The following is a 23,693-nucleotide window of genomic DNA, read 5'->3' on the forward strand; positions in this document are numbered from 1 at the left end:
ACCTCGTCAATCTGTATATGTGCGTCTAGGTCACCCAAATTGATCTTCTTCTTTATTAATATGGACATTATCAACTGAGCATAAGGAATGAGGGGCCTATTGGGCTCCCTAACTGGATGGCCTCTCACAGGCATCGGTAATAACTTCTTCACGCAGGGATTCTTCACATGCCACTCATAAAAGGTGATCATCTCCTCAATAATCACCCTCAGGATATCCACTGCCATGCCCTGATGTATGGCATACAACACCTTGAGGTAAATGTCGTTCCACTCTAAATAATGGCCAAATGCGTAGATATTGCATTGCAGGATGAGGTCAAGAAGCCACAAATAATCTTGCATACATCCTCACCGTGCACATCCCTCTTTGCATTTGGGAACTATCGTAGTAAAGGTTGTGAAACATATAGAAAATAATGTGATGGAAGTTTGAAGAGTCGAGGGGCACCCATGGTATGTCATCAGCCTCCTCTAGGGACCATGTCTGGTCGATCAAGTTAGGCATCAGCTCATGATATGCCTTGCACTGTAGTGAGCCAAGTGCCCATGTTGGGGTTGTGCTGCATATGGGTGTAGAACTCCCGCACCAGCTGTGGATGGCATGACATTGTCAGTGGGGTTATATCGTGGTCGAGCTTCCTCGTCTAAGGATCTCAATGTAGCACCTTTTGTGTGGATGGGTGTAGATCTCCTGAAGCCAAAAAGCATACATTGGCTTGAGGTCATGGTGGGTGAGGGTCAACCATGAGGAATGATCAGTCTGGTCCATCTTCCTCACAGTTTCAGCAACTTCCTCAATCTTATACACCACCTCTGTAGCCGCTATATCACCCAGTTATAGCTCCTTAATAGTAGTATCATCCACAACAGATCTCTTAGAACTACGCACCTCCAATATTTCAACCTAATTTAGCTTCTATTCCATCAAATAAATCTTCTGATGACAGCATGACGTAGATGCTGAATATGTTTCAGCAATTCATGTAGATTCACGTCACAACCAACAATTAGAATACTCAAGCCATCAATGAACTGAGAGAAACTATTAATAAGATAAGTACACAGCCGAATACCTTATATAAAGGGAAATTTCAAGCACAACCTCAACCTAATCTTCAGATATACCGACAACAACATCAACTAGTGCATACTGTTTCGGGGATTCTATTGAAACGACAAAGGTTGTTATTACTCTAAGGAGTGAAAAAAAAAAAAGTTTCCCATCCTGAAATACTCGTTGATCAACAAACAGTTGCTCCAACACCTGATATTGCAACTAAGACAAATGAGGCAAATGAAAAATCAGATGAAACGAGCTCAGATTCAAAGAAGTCGGGTAATAAAGAGGATGAGACTATTACGGAGTATCAACCTATGGTACCCTATCCTCAAAGGTTGGCAACTGGTCAAAAGAACAAATATCACAATGAAATTCAAGAAATTTTCAAGTTAAGATCAACATTCCACTTTTGGAAGCCATACAGAAAATTCCTGCATATGCAAAATTTTTGAAGGATCTATGCACAATGAAAATGAAATTGAACGTAAAGAAGAAAACTTTCTTGATCGAGCAAGTTAGTGCATTGATATTGAGTCAGACTCCTCAGAAGCTCAAAGATCCTGGTTCTATTATTTCTATTATGATTGGTAAATCTCGTATCGGGAGAGCCTTACTTGATTTGGGGAGTAGTGTGAACTTGCTCCCATTTTCAATATATGAGTAGTTGGGGTTAGGTGAGCTGAAGAAAACGCCCATGATGCTATAGTTGGCAGATAGATCATTAAAAGCTCCACAAGGCGTTATTGAAGATGTATTAGTACAAGTTGACAAATTTTATTACCCAGTGGACTTTGTAATTTTGGATATGCATCAACCTGTCTCCAACATCTACCAGGCACCTGTTATCCTTGGGCGGCCATTCCTTGCTACCTACAATGCATTGATCAATTGTTAAAGTGGAGTACTAAAGCTCACATTTGGAAATATGACACTGGAGATGAACATGTCTAATGTTCACAAGACGCCGACTAGGTGTGATGATTCAGAGATACATGCAGTTGATGTAATAGATGACTTGGATATTTTAGAGCTGTTGTCAACATTTTATTCTAATGGTGTATTTGAGAGTGAATCTGCCAAGCATCCTCAGGTATTTAATGAAAAAGTTTGCTTAGTTAGAGATTTTCCAAAATCAAAGGGGCAATCCACAGAGACAGATGCAATACCAATTCATGATGTGAAATGGAGACTGAACCCAACCATGATGGAGGTGGTAAAGAAAGAAGTACTGAAGATGTTAGATGATGACATCATCCATCCTATCACCGACATGTCATGCACCCCTTGGTTTGATGATATTGTGAACTACCTTGTCACCGACCGAACGCTAGAACATGGGGTAACGCAGGATAAGCGTAAGTTCCTTGCAGAGATCAAGATCATACTTGAGAAGATGGGTTGTCCTAATCAAAAAGCTTGGTTAGGGAAATTGGTTGATGCACTCTGAGCCTACTAAACTGCTTTCAAGACAAATTTAGGGATGTCTCCCTATAGGTTAGTTTACGGTAAGGCCTGTCATTTACCTATTGAGATTCAGCATCATGCATTATGGGTAATAAAATAGATTAACTTTTCACTTGATGATGCCAAAGGCTTGAGAAAGTTGCAAGTGTATGAGCTTCAAAAATCCAAGAGGGAAATTTATGACAAGGCTCGCTTAGCGAAGAAGCGGATGAAGTTGCTGCATGATAGTAAAATCAAGGATAAACAACTTTTCCTGAATCAACAAAATCTTCTCTACAACTCTAGATTACATCTGTTTCCTAGGAAGTTGAGGTCCCGATAGGGTGGCTCGTACATCGTTGAACACGCTCATTCCTATGGCACAATGGAAATTTTGGATCCAATGAATGGTAACAACTTCATGGTCAATGGACAGCGACTCAAGCCTCTCATGACTCCCTTCGATCCAAATGAAGAGGTCTTGCTTCTGCAAGACCCTAGGGGAGTTTTCTGACCTTTCTCTCTTACTACTTTTCTTTTTCTTTTTTCTTTTTGTTTTATTTTTTTCTTTATTTGCATTTTTATTTTCTTTTTCTATTGCATTAGTTGGTAGTAATTTTTCATGTTCTTTTTTTTTTCTATTAGCTTGTTTCCCCCATGCACAGTTTTTCAATTTCCCCTATGCTTTCACATTAAGGACAATGTTCCACCTTTGGTTAGTGGGGCATGCGAATTTGCATGTGACACTGTGCACGTCCACTTGATGAGTTTTGTATTAATTAATTAATTAAAAAAATATTGAAGATGGATGATTATGTCACGATTAACATTGACTTATACCCTTTACATACTTGCATATAACCTAGGAGTTACACACTTAAGCTATATAGTGTGTTATTTATGTGTAGTTCTTTTTATATGGTTTATCTAGGAATTGCAACTCCATGAAGGTTGACTGGTAGTTCATTCGTGTTAATTTGGCTATATAAACTCTTGTATTTACATGGTATCTCATGAGACTAAAAATACACATTCACGTGACTTGTAATACTTAAGGTTCCTTGTGAGCACTGAAAAAGTGCTCGTGGTGACTATGACACCTTTTGAGGTATTGTTGAGCCATTTATCATTCTTTTGAGTTTTTGACATCAGCTTAGAGTTCATGAAACTCAGCTTTTCCTTTTTTTTTTTCTCTTGATACTCTTTGTTCACTAGTCTTAGTTTTTGACTTGCTAGCCTAGAGGTGACATCTAGTGGGGAGATAGAAACCTAGGTCTTGTAACCTACTCAAGATGTGAAGGCTGAGTCACCCCTAGAAATAGACTTAGTTCATGGACTACTATTCGAACTTAATCTACATGGGTGGTATGAAGACAACAAAAGAAGTGTAATAATTGTCCTAATTGACCATAAAAATAAAGAAATTGAAAAATGAGTAGAAGAAAGAAATGAAAAATTAATACCTACTCCAAACAAATACAACAAAAAGTCAGGGACACAACACATGTTCTCCACATATGAAGACTCTTCAACCACCTAATGCCTCAGATGTATTCATGCTTGGTTTGTGAATAACTTGATCTAGGGTGGTCTTGGTTGGATATGGCGAGTAGGTGAGAAGATGCTAGGGTGAAGGACCCATAACCTCACAAATAGGTTCGATCCTTTTCAGACTAGTCCACTCCATGCATTTAGCATTTGTTCCTTGCAATATGTGGGATGTTCGATCGCGACACTCCTCCTCACATATGACGAGTGAACCCATTCTTTTTGAATGTTTTTTAGGGTATACCAGTTAGGCCGAGTTAAAACGTCTGTTCTGTAGGTGTCCATTGGTATCCTGGGTGTAACGAGTCATATACATTACACATACCTCGAGATTTCGCCTATTTATACTCGAATTTATATGGCTTCATTAACTCCGAATTGTAATTTCTGGTTAACTTTATGTGAGTATATTATTCTTAATGCCTATATAAGGATGAAACTTAAATGAATGAGTTGCGTTGGAATTGCATGAATTGTATATGAATGAGCTTGTGTGTAATCTGGTTATATTCCTGTATATGAAATGGTATGGTTGTGTCGCATGTGCATTCATTTCATGTTTGTTGGAATTAGTGTTTGTTGGTACCGCCCTGCATTTCATTCACATTATTTAATAGAGACTAGAAAAACGTTAGTTAGAGGGTGTGATTGCATGTCAAAGTTGCGTAATTAGGCATTTAAATTCATGCATTAAGAATTATAACTTTTAATTAAATGCCTAATTATGCTCAATATTTTAACATTTTGCTCTATTTAAAATATTTGGGTTTTATTCAATAATTTATGAACTTTTGGTATTTTATTATTGTAGGGTAATTTATGGATATTAAAGCCGATATTACTTTGTAATCTGGGCATAATTCTCCCATCTGAGTTCCGATCAAGATGATTCAAAATGTTGTGGAAAGCCAAGAAAATGCTCTACAACTTTCGTGCTTTGAGTTTTGAGAGCTACGGGCCGTAGGAAGGTCAAAATCGGGCTTGTGCATTGGGAAACCAAAAAAAAAAAAGAAACAAGAAAGAAAAAATATATATACCTTTTTGGGCCTCCATGCGTGTGTGAGTGAGCTGGGACGGGTTGATGTGACCCGGCCATGTAGCGTGTGCGTGTGTGTGCTGGGTCGTGTAGGGCTTCTAGTGGCTAGGTCCTTTTTATTTTCAGCAAGCCTCTCCCCATTCATTCTCCAGTTCTCACCCCCTCATTCTCTTTCTCTCAAGCTCTCTCTCTATCTCTGTTTTCAAATCCTCTCTCTCATTCTCTCCTTCTCGGTTTCCTTTATTCTCTCCCTCTCTTCTCTCTCAGTTTCTCGTCTCCCTTAATCCTCTCGGTTTCCTCCTTCTTTGTGTTGCTGCTACAGTGCCACTGCCCTTGCTGTACTACAACTCTCCACAAACTTGAGGCTCCTGCTGCATCTCTTGGCTCTTTTGCTGCCCTCTTGACCCAAAAGCTGCTGCTGCTATTGGAGGAAGACCCGAGCACACATCCTGCTGCTACTCTGACTGCCCGAAGTGCTACTACTCTCCCTCCCTCTCTCTTGAATTCCCCCTATTCCTTCTGCAACAATAGCCCTATAGTGCTATTGCTTCAATCTGCTATGGCCAAACCCGAGAACCCGACGGCCAACTGCTTTCTTCTCTCTCCCTCTCTCTTATCGCTCTTATCTAATTTAAGTTATTACAAAAGTTTAAATTTTTTTTTTCTGAATATCATTAATTCCAGATTACTAAACTTTACTATTTAAGTTTATTTAATCTTGAATTTCTGCTATTTAAGTTTATTTTTTTTATTTCTTGCATTAAAATAATTGAGATGCTTAAGTTTGTTGGGGATTGCTAAGTTTTTTTTTTTTTTTCTTTTCTTCTTTAAATATTGTTTTAGGATTAACAATTTTCTTGGGTGTTTTATTAATAAAGTTGGTGTTTTTATTCCACTTATCTTGTCTATCCTAGTCTGGGATTTGGTATTTTTATTTAGTGGCTTTTATCTATTGTTTAGCTTAGTCGATCTTTAGTTAGTTTGATGATTGTAGGGTTTAATTTTTTCATCATTCTGGTATTGAATCTAGTTTTTATTTAATTATTCCATGTGTATTTAATTTTTAGTTAGAGTTTAATTTCGTCACACAAATCTCAACATCCCAGGAAACCGAATCTGAACTGTGTTCAGTAAACCTTTTGTTTCTTATTTTCTGTTGGAATTACACTAAGTTTGAGATTAAAATGCATTTCTTGAGGAGACAATCTGGCCCTTGGACTAACTATTACGAGGCTGAACTCCTACATTTGAGATAGCTACCGAGCTACTCATTTTTAGAGTGAGTCAAAGGTCATAGCTCATGGCTAACTCATAGACTTCCTTAGGATGGGAAGAAGAAGGTTCGGAGGGTCTACGTGTGGCAATAGCATACTGCTGAGAATTCTCGGCGAGGGTGTCAAAGAGAATCTAAGCCTCATTCTCGTGTTTCATGAGGAATGTACCTCCAAAAGATATATCAACCATGGACCGATCATGCTCAGCTAACCCTTCATAGAAAGTTCGGACTAACTACCACCTAGGGACTTGATGGTGAGGGCATTTGGTCAGAAGGTCCCTAGAGCATTCCCAAGTCTCAAAAAATTATTCCCTATCTATCTGTGAGAAACTAGTGATTGCCTTCCTCAACTAGTTAGTCTTCCCTATAGGGAAGTACTTTTTCAAGAATTCATGTTGCATGGTGGCCCAATTGGTCATCGAGTTCAACTCTAAGGAATTTAGCCAATATTTGGCTTTGTTCTTCAGAAAGAATGGGAATAGCCTCAATCAGAGGGCATCATCACCAGTGAGGGATATGAATGGTGGAACAAATTTCAAACTCATCTAGATACTTGTATGGATTTTCAGTCAAAATCCCAAAGAAGTTGGGAAGCATTGAAATGGTGAAAGTCTTAATTTCGAATTGTGCTACCTCAACATCCAGAAATTGGATACAAGAGGGCGAAGTGTCTAAGGGGCCAAAGAGGTTGCTCTTCCACCGCAAGTTGGCGAGGAGCTTGGGGCTCCGGATCATGAAAGGCGGAACCGTTTGACGTCCATCAATGACTTTGGTTTTGGACGACTCGGCTAACTCGAGACTAGAGGTAGATTTCCAAATTGATCTATGCAATCTCTCATTCTCAAGGTCTATAGGCACTAACTCAGGATCCAAAGAGCGCAAAACCAGCATATACACATGCAGCACACAATCAAGACTTCAAGTATTGAACAAAAATAAAAACAAAAGAAAACAAAGAAAACAAAACACGTAGTACTCTAAACTAGAAATTGGCTTACTATCGTAACTGAGTCCCTCGCAATGGTGCCAAAATTTGATAGGCTCACCAAGGCTTGGGTCCTTAACTACCAAAAATAATATTTATAACTAACTAAACCCAAGTTCAATAGAACAATGAGCGAGTCGAGTGTCGAACTTCAAGGACTTAGTGCAGTTGTTTACCAATTCTAACCTAATTTACTACGCCTTGCATATAAGGAAAAAAAGATGAGATTGGTGGTGTTTCTATTAACTATGAAAGTAAGTTAATTACATTAATACTACTCCTAAAAAGCAGGTCTCAAATTATGAATCCAACTTAGGCTGTTGTTTGCAATAGCTATGTCTGGTCAGCTATCCGTACTAGATTAGATGGTCAAGTGAACCATTCGAGTGGCATAGGTAGTGAAGGTGCACCAATCTTCCGGAGCACAATTGGGAACCAAGGTATACCCTATCCAGCGAGCATGAGAACACACTACAAGAACCGTAACCTATTATGTATAAGTGACTGAATCCCTAGCTATGCTATCCTATCCCCTAGGATTTCATCACAATCTAAAAAGTAAATATGCATGGAAATTAAAGACATGGTATTTAAGTTGAAAAATTGAAATCGAAGCAGAGTAAAGAACATGTATTGAAAATGAAATCAATTGCAGCTCGAAGGCCTATCACTAGCAATCGGGATTACAATCGAAGACCAACTATCTACGCGGTAGCACCCAGAACTCGAAGGTTGTCATAAGCCTTCGAAGAATCTGAATCCAAACCAAACATGGAATTGAAAATAAAGCTGTAAATCTAATCTAAGTGGCACCCAAAGACACTCTAGGTCTATCATTAGCTAAAGAGTGGCCAAAGGGGAACCCTAATCAAATATTCGAAACTTAGTTTTATACCCAAAATGTTTTACAATTGTTTGACTTCAAATCAGGAAACTTTTGCAGAGATTCTTGTGAAGATGATTGCTAGGCTCACACTTAGCGACCTAGTCGCACCATGTTCTTCCCCTGGTCGCACCCTAGTTGAGACTCACGGGAATTCTAGGGTTCAAACTTTAGCCTTCCTTGACCAAGTCGCACCTAGAGGATCTCCTGGTCGCGCCCTTGGTCGAACCTCTTGGGATCTCTCTACTTTAGTCAGCCTCATGTTCAGCGACCTGGTCGCTTTTCAGGGTCTCTTGGTCACGCCAATGGTTGAACCTCTCTACATCTCAATTTCAATCTAAACTCTAGAGTCTTCATTTTGTGACATGGTCACCCCATGTTCTTGCTAGTCACACCACATGGTCGAGTAAGGCCTTGTTTGCTTTGATGAACTAAGGCTTTGGGGGCTTGGTTGAGCACGTGCTTGAGCCTTGTGCTTCCCAATTTCTCCTTTGGCTTCTTGCATTGCTTAACTCATCGGTTTTAACTTCTTTTTCCTGAAACATAAACAAACCACGCATAATTCCAAACTATGATAAGAAAGGGTAAATACAAAATAAATGAGAACAAAACATAGGTAAATGGGGGCCTAAAATAGTGCATTTTAAGGACACATCATTTATGCTATTAAGCTGAATGTAGATATATTTTTAAGGAATGTATTTCTCTCATGAATGTTTTGCACATTGATTTTTAAGTAAATATTACATTCAAGGGGAGTAATACATGTTAGCTTGATATATGCTAGTTTAAAATTCAAAAATGAGCTTTGAATTTGTTAATATTCATGTAATGACTTATTAAAGGCAATCTTATTGTGAGGGGGAGCTTTATTAAGGTTTTCTCATTTTGCTCCTTATTTGTCATCATCAAAATGTGGGAGATTGTTGGCCTAACAAGGCTTAATCTCATTTTGATAATAATAAATTAAGGTTACTAAGTGTGCTTTCAAGTTAAGTTTCAGGAATCAAGTATTTAACAAAGTAAAGTGATTCTACTTGAAGAGTTTGAATGAAGCTTAGACTTAAAGCTACAAGTCATGAGGGATATGAAGCATATTTTTCATCATAGTGTTATGTTGCCTTAGATTGAGATGTATCTTATTGCTTTGTTAATATGCGTTACCCTAAGTGGCTACATTGTCCTAATTATCGTATTTTCATGATAACAACCCATTAGTGGTTCTTAGTTAAACTAATCTTTGCTTACTACGCTATGGCAGGTAAAAGTGGCAAAATCACACAGATACGGGTTTTGTGCAAAGATCAAGCTAACATTCTGATAGGCAAAGATCGAGTGCACACTCAAATAGGCAAAGATCAAGAAGACACTCAATCGGAAAAGCTCAAGCACATAGCAAGGGAAGTTAATGTAGAAACATATGTAATGGAGAATGTTTGAGGTAGTATTTGTTGTAACTCTCGTAGATCTATTTCAAAAATGTCTAATGAACAAGTGTTGAGCAATTGCATATGCATACTAGTACATAAAGTGTATGGGATATCACTAGATCATAAGTTTCATAATTAAGAGTTTTTCATAGACAAAACCATGATTTACATTGATTTACATGAAAATATCATATACCCAATTTTGTTTTAAATGGGACAAGTGTTAAACAATCTAAATATTATATATCTTCATATACTTGGTCTTAAATGAGTTAAAACATCATTCATACACCTAAAAATCAAGATATTGAAGAAATAGGGCAAACTGTTGACGGTTTGGTTAGGTGCATCGATTGTTTCAGGCAAAGAGCTAAACAACCTTTTCTTTTGAGGAAACCGTCGATGATTTGGGGGAAACCACCGATGGTTTGCGTCGGGTTCTAAGCCCCAACGGGCATAAAACGGCTAGTTCTCAAAGTATTTTACTGTTTTTAAATGCCCAATGGCCATATAACGGCTAGTTTGTCCATTTGCCTATAAATACAAGTCCAAAGACTTGTTTATTGATGGATATTAGCGGTTATCATTCCCAAGCACACTACATTTTAGTTCATCATTTTTGTGCTCAATGTCTCTCTTGCTCTCTAATCTTGTGTTAATTCATTACTCAAGAGATTTGTGTGAGGATTTTATTGTATTACATATCCACTCATTCAAGGAGCTTTGTTTGTAATTCACCTTCTTGTTGCAAAGGGTTCTTGGTGAATTGAGTTGCAAAGGGTTATTGGTGAAACATGGTTGAAGGTTCTTGGTGAACCGAAATTGCAATTATTCTTAGTGAACCTTGCGGCTCTGGGTGAGCATTAAAGGATTGATTCCCTTGGAAAGGCTCTTGGTGAGTGAAATGGATTTGTTTCTGTTTGTAAAGGCTTCTCCTCCAATGAAGGAGGTTAATAGTGGATTGTGGAAACCTTGGGTGTGACTCAAGGCATGAACATAGGCAGGGGCTAAACCACGTTAATATTGTTTGTCTAGCTCTTCTTCCCTATACTCTTTAGTTTATATCTTGTGCATAATTTATGTTAGTATATTGTGATATAATTATTTGTATCTTGCCAAGATTTTATATTTTGTAGAGGAAAGCTAAAATCCACAAAAGAGTCCATTCACTCCCCCCCCCCCCTCTAAACTCTACTCTAGGGCCAACAATTGGTATCAGATCAAGGCGCTTAAATTTTCAAAGTAACTTCTAAATCAAAAAGATCAATGGAGATCAAGGTGAATACTTTTTCCCAAGGACAATCCATAGACAGAGTACCAAGGTTCAATGGCAACAACTATTTAACATGGAAGAATCGAATGACCATCTTCATTCAGTCACATGATCTGGAGATGTGGTAGGTGATCAAAAAAGGAGAATGCATCTTCAACAATGACAAAGAGGAACCGAAATCAATAGAAAAGATGCCAACCACAGAAAATAGGTTAGTACAACTTAATTTTAAAACTAAGAAGTTTCTTTACTGTGCTTTGAGTGATGATGAATATATCCGCAAAAAAAATATTGGATAAGCTTGAAGTCACATATGAAGGTACATTCCAAGTTAAGAAGTCCAAAACATACATGCTAGTTAATGAGTATGAAATGTTTAAAATGGATAAGGGAGAATCAGTCACATCCATGTTCACTCGGTTCACACACATGACAAATGGATTAAAAGCACTCAGTAGAACTTATTCTATGGAGGATAATATACAAAAAGTTCTCTAATCTTTACCCTAGTCATGGTATGCTAAATCAACAGCCATTAAGGAAGAAAGGATCTAACCAAAGTCACACTTGATGATTTAATTGGGTCACTTATGACCTATCAAATTAAGAAAAAAAACGACTTTGGGTCCTGAGAAGCCTAGGAAGGATATAGGTATTTCATTAAAATCATCTTAGTTCAAAATAAAAAGAAATTCTAGAAGAAGATGAAGATAGTGGGGATGATATATAATCACTCATAAGAAAATTTAGGAAACTCCTAGTAAAAAGACGACAGCAAACTGGAAGAGAGGAAACATGCAAAAATGATAGCATTAGGTGCTACAACTGCAAGAAGGATGGGCATATAATAACTAATTGTCCCTTGATCAAACACAAGGGGAAGTTTTGAAAAGAAGATTACAGTGCCATTAATGCTACTATTTGGGATGAAATCGATGGACTTTCCATCGATGATGAAGTAGAGGAAGAAGCACACTTGTGCTTCATGGCTAACAGTCAAGAAGAGGTAAGTTCCGATGACGATGAACTTACTTACGATGAGTTAGAGATCACATGTACTAAATTGTATGAAGAATTAGTTGTGATCAAAAGAAGGAACAAAAATTTGGAAGATAAGTTGTCAAAATGCAAAAAAAAAGAACCTTATCTTTGTTCCATCTTGAAAGAAGAAAATAGTTCCTTGAAGAGGCAAAATGAGGAGTGTATTGCAAATATGAAAGATTTAAAAATTCAAATTGAAAATAACTTAAAATAAAATATCCTCTTGAAAAAGAAAAATGAAGATTATGGAAAAATGATTTGTAAAATCACAATTGGGAAAGAAAACTTTAATAAGCCCTTAGGAACCCAAAGAAATAGATTTTACAAAAAGAATTTAATTTATGGTTTCTCCTTTAAATCCCATAATATTGCCTCATCAAGTAAAAATAGGGTTAATCAGACAAAACCTTCACATGTGAACAAAACTTGCTTGTATTGTGAAAGGAATGTCACATTCATTACTCTTGCCCTTTTAGGGGTGCTAGAGGAAAAGAAAGGAAGCAAGAATGGGTAGTTAAGAAGACCAATCCCTTGGGACCCAAGGAAGAATGGGTACCAAAGCGAACTACCTAAATCTTAGACTATCGCCTCCTTAGAACCTAGGATTTGATAGGAATTAGGTAGATTTAATCATCCCTAGGTAAAATGGGATAAGTGTGGACTAAATGATTTTATATAGTGCAAAATTAAAGACACATGCCATAATAGAGCTCAAAGTGTAAAAACCCAGTTCATGCATAATAATTGGTTGATTACAACGCTGGGAGCTTTAGAAAATCACACCAATATTGATGAGTTCAAATGTTAAAACCAATATGATCTTTTAATTGTATATATTCTTGTTGATTGGTTGATTTATTTTAAAAGTATTGGTTATAGTTTATGGAATGCAGTAGCATGCACACCCTCACAAGCTCATTATTCAAGCTTGTTCTTTAGGAATAAATTTGTGGGTGACAATAGAAAAACCTTGTATTTCTGAGATAAACAACCTAGGTCATCTACTTTTAAATAACCATGCCCAAGTAATTCACCCCTTATAGATACTAGATGTCTTCCCTAGTCATTTGAACATATGATGGTAAAACTTATGAATATGCATAGTCAGCATATTTCTTGCATAAAATTGAGTCATAAGGAAATTAATCATAACAACATGAGTACTACGTACCATCCAAAATTTTAAGCCAAAAGAATAGTTCCTTTCTTTTTTATGATGATCAAAGGGGGGGAAATAGGTTGGTATTGTAGGTTGGGTACTATAGGTGGGTGTATTAAGTACAAATTTGTAGTGTTGCTTAAAATGATTTTAATGGAAGTTCAAATTTGTTACTTAATCTGTTTTAATGAAATTTCAGTTTATTTGTTGATTTGCCTTAATATAATGAACTTTCTAATTTATATAATTGTATGCTGAATGTTTTAATTATGCCTTAAATACATATAGTAAGGGGAGAAAGATTTCACCTTATTCAACAATATGCATAAATTAAGGGGGAGCTTACAATTATATCCTATGAGAACACTAATAGTTTGTCATCATCAAAAAAGGAGAGATTGTAAGCCTAAGTGGCTACATAATCCTAGTTGTCGTATTTTGATGATAACAATCTATTAGTGATTCTTAGTTAAATTAATCTTTACTTACTAAGTTGTGGCAGATATAAGTGGCGAAATCATACAGACATAGGCTTTGTGCAAAGATCAAACGAACATTCTCATAGGCAAAGATCGAGTGGACACTCAACCGAAAGAGCTCAAGCACATACTAATTGAAGCTAATGTAGAAACATATCTAATGGGAAATGTTTGAGGTATTATTTGCTATAACTTTTGTAGTTATGTTTCACACATGTTTATTGAGCAAGAGTTGAGTAATTGCATATGCATACTAGTACATAGATTATATAGGATATCATTAGATCATAAGTTTCATACTTAAAAGTTTTTCAAAGATAAAACCACGATTTACATGAAAATATCCTATAGTCAATTTTGTTTTAAATGGGATAAGTGTTAAGCAATCTAAATATTATATATCTTCATATACTTGGTCCCGAATGGGTTAAAACATCATTCATGCACCTAAAAATCAAGATATTGAAGAAATAGGGCAAAGCTTCGACAATTTGGCCAAGTGCATTGACGATTTCAAGTAGAGAGCTAAATGGCTTTTTAGCTTGAGGAAATCGTTAGACAGTTTGGGGGAAACCATCAATAGTTTGCATCAGGTTCTGAACCCTAATGGGCAGAAAACAGCTAATTCTCAAAGTATTTTTATTGTTTTAAATTTCCAACGGCCATATAACGGCTAGTTCATCCATTTGTCTATAAATAGAAGTCCAAATACTTGTTTAATGATGGATCCTAGTGATTAAAATTTAATGATTATCATTCCCAAGCACACTACATTTTAGTTAATCATTTTTGTGCTCAATCTCTTTCTTGCTCTCAAATCTTGTGTTGATTCATTACTTGAGAGATTTTGTGTAAGGATTTTATTGTATTACATATCCGCTCATTCAAGGAGCTTTATTTGTAATTCATCTTCTTGTTGCAAAAGGTTTTTGGTGAATTGGGGTGTAAAGTGTAGCAACCCGGAAAATAGGAATAATAAGAAAACAAAGAAAAAGAGGATTTTAGTTTGGTGTAGACCAAACCGTCGACAGTTTGGTGGGGGAAGCAGAAAACCATCACCAGTTTTGTAATTACCACGACTCAGTAACGGTAAATCAGTGAAAACGGCTTGGTTAAAAGACCAAACCGTTGACGGTTTCAAACGGTTTCCCCTACGCCAGCAATCCTATATAAAGGGTTTAAATCATTTTAATTGTTTAAAAATCAAATCTCTCTCTTTATCTCTCTTAAGACTGCAACCAACTCTCTCTCTCTCTCTCTCTCTCTCTCTCTCTCTCTCTCTCTCTCTCTCTCTCTCTCTCTTCATTTTCTCACCCAGTTTAAGCCCGAATCGAAGAAAGAACATCTTTGAGGATCCTGGCGACATTCTATGTAATTTAACTGGAGCGGTTGCATAATTCAGGCATTTCAGGCACCACTCTAAAACCAGACTAAGGAGATTATTTTTAAAAGTTTAGCTAGTTATTGGTAATATGTGGGCCTAGGTATGTTAAGTGGTTGTTATTCTAGGGTTAAGTTGATTAAAATAGGGTTTATGGATATAGGATTTGTGCGGGTGCCACGTGTAATGACCCAAAAATTCATACCATTTTTTTAAAAATATACTGTAAAATCATACTACTCTAAAAATCTACTATAACATCTCGGTCCCAAAGTGGGCACCAAGGAATACCTGTTCATAAGATAACACACCTATACGGCGGAAAATATAAAATCATATAACCATAATTACAATACCATAATTAAGTATTTTCCCAAAACATATATATACACATCTCTCAATTATTTCCCACTAGATGATCTAGAATCTACACAAAAATACATCTCCCAGCATTCACTTACTCTACAGATAGGGCAGTACAAAATTCCCTCTATCTCCGAGCCTGATCTGCTCATCTAGTTAGATTACCTGAAATGTGTTAAATTACTAGGATGAGACAACTCTCAGTAAGATGAAATATGCTATTACTAGTGTGTGGCAACTAAATTTATATTAACAATATACTTTTAATCAACTGAAGCTGAGATATCATGCAAAATAAAATACAGTATAACTCACGCCTATGTGGCTTAAATACAACTGTTTCAGAACTTTTTATTTAATCATACTTTTAGTATCTATAGGTATGTCTGCTGTTTTCTTTAAAACCATATATATAAAACTGTGAAAACTTCCCTGGATGGTTGTATGTCATGATTTAACCCCTCATGACAGGGTTGTGCGGCCCGTAGGCGGGACTTAACACTTGTTGGCCTATCAAGATAAGTAAAATGAAACCTCTATCGTCAGATTGGCCTCCTCAACCCAAACTATCAGGGAGTTTGCAATCTCTCCCAAGGCACGATCAACTATTAATAAAATCCACACACTATCTAAGATATGTGGTTTCACTCTATACTGTAATAGCCACGGTACCGTGCTCTATATTCTGATATGGTCCATCAGGGTCAGATACTATATTATACTATTATATATCTTACTGATTTACCATGATTATATTCAACTGTAATAACTATGATTTTTTAAAACTGTGTTAACCATAACGCTATAATAAACTGATCTATATAAATTGTAATATTTGTATGTTATGGTTCTATAAAATCTATATATCATGGTTCTGTAATCTGTATATCATGGTACTATAAAAATTTTATATCTGAATAAAACTGTAATATCTGAATAAACTGTGTAAATCATACTTCTGTAAAACACTAAATAGTCATTGCTCTATAAATAAAACTGTATAATCTATGTATCATAATTATATAAAACTATTTAATCATATTTCTATGAAAGCTGAGTAGAATTCTATATTATACTAATATTTCTCATGCCACGCAAATAAATAAAAATCATTAACTATAATCTGTAAAACTTTATATTTTCTTACTCTAAAAACCCATAAACATATACTACACTTTTCCGGTAAAAATTTATGTTTAACTGGCATAGCATATTTCCCTTACCTGATTCTTATGAAGACTGCTAAAGCTCTACATCTACGCCCCTGTGGCGTTCGAAGCTTAAATCCCTTAAATTATATGTTTCCCAAATCAATCAACTCAATCACCAGAATATTATAAATTAATATTCCCTAGGCCCCAAATAATCCAATTTAACCATTAAAACTAATATTTAACACCCTTACCTCAATTTTGGAGTGGTGCCTTGGGACCCTAAACTAAAAATCTAATCTGCCTACACTGTAGAGAATCTTCCCAGGAACCCTATGATGGTTCCTGATCATCAAAACGAGGCTTAACAGAGTCAGAATCGAAGGCGGAAGGGTGGGGGAACTGTGGGGTTTGAGAGAGGAGAAAGAGAGAGAGAATTTTGGTTTTAAATTTTAGCTGAAGGCTCGCAAGATTTCTTATATTTTAGCACTGCCAAGAAAATTGTCACTGATTTTCTCAGACTCCCAAAAAATTGTCGCCGATTTTCTCTTTAATCGGCTGGATTTTACCGTTTTACTTGTTACTGACCCGCGGTAATTTAACCAAACTGTCACCGATTTTCTATACTTCTCAGAAAATCATTGCTGATTTTCTTGTCCCTCAGCCAAAAATCCACTTTTTCCCATTCCTTTTATTATGATATTTTTCGGGTCTCCACATTCTCCCCTCCTTATAAAATTTCATCCTCGAAATTTTCTATATGTGCTATACACCATCTTCTAAGGAAAATTTGCTACTTATTTTATTATTTACTCTCACTTATGGAAGAAGAATACCATAGTTATACATACGATCTTGAGAGATAATAAATATACACATAAAAGAAAATTCTCTCAAAACCAAAAATACTACATATTCTATAATCTAAAGTACAACTTATACATACATTATTCTGCTTTGCTCAAAATAAAACCAAACTATATTTACTTTACCTGAATTATTACCATTTCTTTTTCTGTCTAATGTTGGTCCCCACTGAACAGATGTGGGTGTTTCTGTCTTATCTCCTCCTCTACCTCCCACGAGGCCTCCTCCACTACATGATTCTTCTATAGGACTTTTACTAGTGGAATTTTCTTGGCGCGCAACTCTTGTTCTTTTTTATCTAGAATCTACACTGGTGTTTCCTTATATGCTAAAGTATCTCTAAGCTATATCTCCTCATAGCTGATCACGTGGGAGGGATCTGAGACGTACTTCCTCAACATGGAAACATGGAATACGTCATGAATCTTAGATAGAGTTGGTGGTAAAGCTAACTTGTAGGCAACTGAACCCACTCTCTCAAGGGGGAGAAGTAAATTGAATAACACGGGGAGACATATTTCATAGTACAATTTTGAAATCTAAAGGTTGCATATTTTTTAAAGATGAGATATAATTATGTCAGAACATTTTTGTTATATACCTTTTTGTTGATGTCAAAAGGGGGAGAAGAGTATAAGGTTATAGCAAAAATAGTTAGCAAAAATAGCTTGCAAATTTTTTTTTTTAAATGCAAGTGGAGAAAAATACATAAGTCCATGAGTTATACATGCAAAACTATTGCCTATTTTACGTTATGCTGAATTTTATATTGTGCATTATTTGAGGGGGAGCCTTGTTAGGCGTAACCCATTTTCTATTTTTGCTCGTGTATTTGTCATCATAAAAAAAAAGGAGGGAGATTGTTGACTCTATGAGTCCAATCCTATTTTGATAATGACAAATCACTTGACATTTGATCTGTGCATTGATATTGTGAATAGGAACAATATTTAGCATGCATAGAAGGTTAAGAAGTCATGGAAGTCATGAGGATTAAAGCATATGCAACCTGACACAATCCATGGAACTAAAAGAGTAGAAGAATGAAGATGCAAGCATAAAGTTCAAGATCGTCATGGGAATGGGTATTTAGAATTATTTGTATTTGCATATTTTATATTATATAACTAGAAGCTCAAAATATGCCCTACACATGCATCTCATGAAAATCTTCTAGGGTTAAACATGGACTTAAAGACCTTATTTTGAAGCTCAAAAAATGTTTTATAAATGATCAAAGAAAGAGAGCAAAATTGATTTTGAAATGAAAATAAAAATTTTGAAGTTGGTTTACCCAGACGACTGAGGTGTACCCTCAGAAATCTAAAGATGCAACCTCAGACGACTGAAGTTTTACTTCAGACGTCTGAAGAATTTCCTTAGAATACTAAAGAATTAGTTCAGTCATCTGAAGATTTAATTATTGAAACACAGAACAGGCAGAACACCTTCAGATGTCTGAACCCTTAGTTCAGTCGTCTGACCCTGTATTTTTCTTTGCTTTAAGGAACATCAAACGCTTGAACCCGAAAGTTTAGTCATCTGAACCTACAAAAGTTTTAAAATTCTGAACTTCAGCGAGAAAACACGCGGATTATTTTCTTAATCTAATTGATCCAATGGTCAAGACTTAACCTAAGGCCAAGATTACTTATAAAAATAACCTCTAAACCTTAGTGCCTCACCTTTTACAGATGATTGGGGACCTTTGAACATCCTTGTACATCTCTTGAGAGCTTTGAATACTATTGTTGAGAATCGTTGCCTGCACTCCAAAGAATTCTTACTTAGTGGACATTCACATCTTCAAGATCCAAGCAAACTTCTCCCACATGTCAAGCATAGACCCTCGCTGGGGCTGTGTTCCTCTGCTAGCCTCCATGGGTGCCTGGGTATTATCCTGAAACTGTCTAGGAACGGGAGCTGTAATATACTGCGCTCAACAGTTTCGTGCTATATGGCTCGGTCTACCACAGCGGTAGCAGACATTCCTCCTTGCTCGGCATTCTCCCCTTTCTCTTCTCCCACATGTCAGACAAACAAAATAGGTCTTCTCTCCCTAAACCTCACAGCTCATAGTTTCCTGCCTCTGCCCACCGCTATGTCCACCTCTCCTCCATGGGCCCAAGCTAGAGCTTGCCAGAAATCTATGAGGCGTAGGCCTCTTCCTCTAGTTCAAGTTCATAAACACATCTGCCTGAGCATCTTCGTTGGAAGAGTGAATGTATTGATCATAGAAAATTTCTTTAAAACGATTCCATGTTAGGGTTGCTGAATCTAGCCTTTGTTCTTCAAGTAGCTTCACCAACATCCACCAACGCTTGGCCTCCCCACTCATTTTAAAAACAGCATACAAAACCTTCTGCTCGTCTGCACAAAGGAGACTTGCCAATAAACCCTCCATCTCTTGGATCCGTTCCTTCGCAACAATTGCATCGGCTTCTCCCGTAAAATTTGGGGGATTCATACAGGTAAATTGCTCGATAGAGCAGCTCGGGTCAGCTGGTGGGCAGTTCTATCCCCCGAAGTTCAGCACAATACCTGCCATGACCTATTGGTATGCACTACGCAGCATATGTTCAGAGTCACTGCCACCCATGCTGAAAGCCCTTACGTTGCACGCCACTACTTCCAGCATTCATATTGCTATTCTCAGGGTCTTTTCTGAAAAGAAAATAAGCATCTTCTGAGTTTCCTATCTTCATAATACAACTAATACATTTATCTAACTAAAATCTCATATCATCAATTAACCTAACGTCCTTATTCTCAATTTAAGATTCATTCCAAAAATTGACAATAGTTTACTATGACTTTCCTAAAATCATCACCTCAGGAAAGACTCAGAAACCACTACGAAAATCCTGCTTCTCGATCATGAAACAAAACCCTAAATACTCTTCTTAATTTCCCAACATTAACTCACTGAAATTTTGTTCTATCCCAATTTCTATGCTTCTCAAAATTGCATTCCTATATTCTGGTATTGTTTTACGTTGTGCACTAGAGTCTACAAAACGTAACAACCTAGGCTTTGATACCAAACTGTAATGACCCAAAAATTCATGTCATTTTTTTAAAAAATATACTGTAAAGTCATACTACTCTAAAAATCTACTATAACATCTCGGTCTCAAAGTGAGCACCGAGGAATACCTGTTCATAACATAACACACCTATGCAGCAGAAAACATAAAATCATATAACCATAATTACAATACCAGAATTCAGTATTTTCCCAAAACATATATATACACATCTCTTCAGTATTTCCCACTATATCATCTAGAATCTACACAAAAATACATCTTCCAACATTCACTTACCCTATAGATAGAGCAGTACAAGATCCCCTCTATCTTTGAGCTTGATCTGCTCGTCTAGTTGAATTACCTAAAATGTGTTAAATTACTAGGACGAGACAACTCTCAATAAGACGAGATAAGCTATTACCAATGTGTGACAACTGAGTTTACATGAACAATATACTTTTAATCAATTGAAGCTAAGATAGCATGCAAAATAAAATATAATATAACTCACACCTATGTGGTTTAAAATACAACTGTTTTAGAACTTTCTATTTAATCATACTTTTAGTATCTATAGGTATATCTACTATTTTTTGTAAAACCATATATATATATATAACTATGAAAACTTCCCTGGATGGCTATATGTCATGATTTAACCCCTCATGATAGGGTTGTGCAGCCCACAGGCAGGACTTAACACTGGTTGGCCAACCAGGATAAGTCAACTAAAACCTCTATCATCAAATTGACCGCCTCAACTCGGACTACCAAGGAGTCTGCAATCTCTCCCAAGGCACGATCGACTACTAATAAAATCCACACACTATCTAAGATATATGGTTGCACTCTATACTATATGAGCTACGGTACCGTGCTCCATAATATGATCTGGTCCATTAGGGTCTGATACTATATAATACTATTATATATCTTACTGATTTTCCATGATTCTGTTCAACTATAGTAACCATGACTCTATAAAACTGTGTTAACCATAACGTTATAATAAATTTATCAGTATAAACTGTAATATTTGTATGTTATGGTTCTGTAAAATCTGTATATCATGGTTCTGTAATCTATATATCATGGTACTATAAAAATTGTATATCTGAATAAAACTTTAATATCTGAATAAACTATGTAAATCATAGTTCTATAAAACACTGAATAGACATAGTTCTACAAATAAAATTGTATAATCTGTGTATCATAATTGTATAAACTATATAATCGTATTTCTGTAAAATCTAAGTAGAATTCTGCACTATACTAGTATTTCTAATGCCACACAAATAAATAAAATTCATTAACTATAATTTGTAAAACTATATATTTTCTTACTCTAAAAACTCATAAACATATACTACACTTTTCTGGTAAAAATTTCTGATTTAACTGGCATAACATATTTCTCTTACCTGATTCTTATAAAGCCTACTAAAGCTTCAAATCTACACCCCTGCAACATTCAAAGCTCAAATCCCTAAAATTATATTTTTCACAAATCAATCAACTCAATCACCAGAATATTATCAATTAATATTCCATAGGCCCCAAATACTCTAATTTAACCATTAAAACTAATATTTAACACCCTTACCTCAGTTTTGGAGTATGCCTCGGGACCCTAAACTGAAAATCTGCTCCGCCTATGCTATAGAGAATCTTCCCAAGAACCCTATGGTGGTTCTTGATTGTCAAAACGGGGCTTAACGGAGCCCTAATCGAAGGAGGAAGGATGGCGGACTGTAGGGTTTGAGAGATGAGAGAGAGAGAATTTTGGTTTTTAATTTTAGCTGAAGGCTCACAGGATTTCTTATATTTCAGCACTGCCAAGAAAACCATCACTGATTTTCTTGGACTCCCAACTGGCTGGATTTTACCATTTTACATGTTATTGACCCGTGGTAATTTACCAAAACCGTTGCCGGATTTCTATACTTATCAGAAAATCGTCACCGATTTTCTCGTCCCTCAGCCAAAAATCCACTTTTCCCCATTTCTTTTATTATGATATTTTTCAGGTCTCCACACTGCAGGCATAGTATTGAATTCACTGCAGGCATAGTTCCAAGAATCGGGTAAGGGGATAGATTATGTCAGGTATTTTCAGAAAGTTCACCGTTTAAAATTACAATATTTGATTCAGAAATTATATATATGAATTATTGGGATATTCAAATTTATGGAAACAGATTTAATATTATTTCTCAGAAAAACATGATCTTCTCAGACAGTTAGTATACTATAAAATAATACTCAAATTGTGTGGCATGAGTATAAATATTTTATTACAGATATTAACACGTTTTTATATCGAATTTACAGAAAATCTATAAACAGTACAGAACTTATGGTATTTTTAGTATATTATGATAAATCAGTCGGCCTAGATGTCGTGATATTTCAGCTGACCCAGATGTTGTGATTAGATATATTTATAACAGTTTATTCAGAAACATTATTATGACATATTTTACGCAAAACCATGAAATAGTTATATTACAGTTATTTATGAAATGTACTATATGATAGCAGAATCCGAATGACTTAGTTTAGTTTCAGAGCACGGTACCGTAGCTATCAGTTCAGATTAGTGCCACCACATGTCTCAGATAGAGTTTCGGTGTATGGATAGTCGATTGAGCCCAGTGTAGTAGTGTGCCTTCTAGTAGTCCAGATCAGATTGGGCAGGCCAATCATACTTATAGAGAAGTCAATTTTGGCCTAGCATGGTAGGCCAACCATTGTTAGGTCCCGCCTACGAGCTACACGACCCAATTATATGGAGGTAATACATGATATCAGCTAGTTATCCATCCTAGGAATGATTTTAGTATTATACAAATATAGTAGATAATTTATATGCATTCAGAATTTTAGTATTTTACAAAAATTTATTATGACACAGTATGTCTATGTTGAAATATGAATTCTTTAGATTTATACAAAATAGATTTACTTGATTTATCAGATGCAGTTAATTATGTACAATATATGTTTATAACACAATAAAACTCATGTGCCACACACTGATGTTAATTTATCCCACTTACTAAGAGGTGTCTCACCCCAGAATTCAAACATTTAAGGAAACCCAAACAAACGAGCGGAGCGAGCTCTAAGATAGAGAAGGTTTTAGTACTGCCCTAACTACAAGGTAAGTGTTTGAGTTGAAAGAGAAATTTTGTGTGAGTCCCTAGAATATTTCTATGAATTTTTGGGGATGTATATGCATAATTATAAAGTTAGTAGGACTCTGGTATTGTGTATAAGGT

General features: G+C 36.1%; 1 non-coding gene across 1 annotated transcript; it reads left to right on the top strand.

The window, feature by feature from the left end:
• Positions 1 to 6,611: 6,611 nt before the first annotated feature.
• On the top strand, positions 6,612 to 6,717 carry LOC131163288 (small nucleolar RNA R71). Its single transcript, XR_009139056.1, has one exon. It is a non-coding gene; the product is annotated as a small nucleolar RNA R71 (small nucleolar RNA).
• The last annotated feature ends 16,976 nt before the right edge of the window (positions 6,718 to 23,693 follow it).

This window comes from Malania oleifera, chromosome 8 (assembly GCF_029873635.1).
Source record: "Malania oleifera isolate guangnan ecotype guangnan chromosome 8, ASM2987363v1, whole genome shotgun sequence".
Taxonomy (NCBI): domain Eukaryota; kingdom Viridiplantae; phylum Streptophyta; class Magnoliopsida; order Santalales; family Ximeniaceae; genus Malania; species Malania oleifera.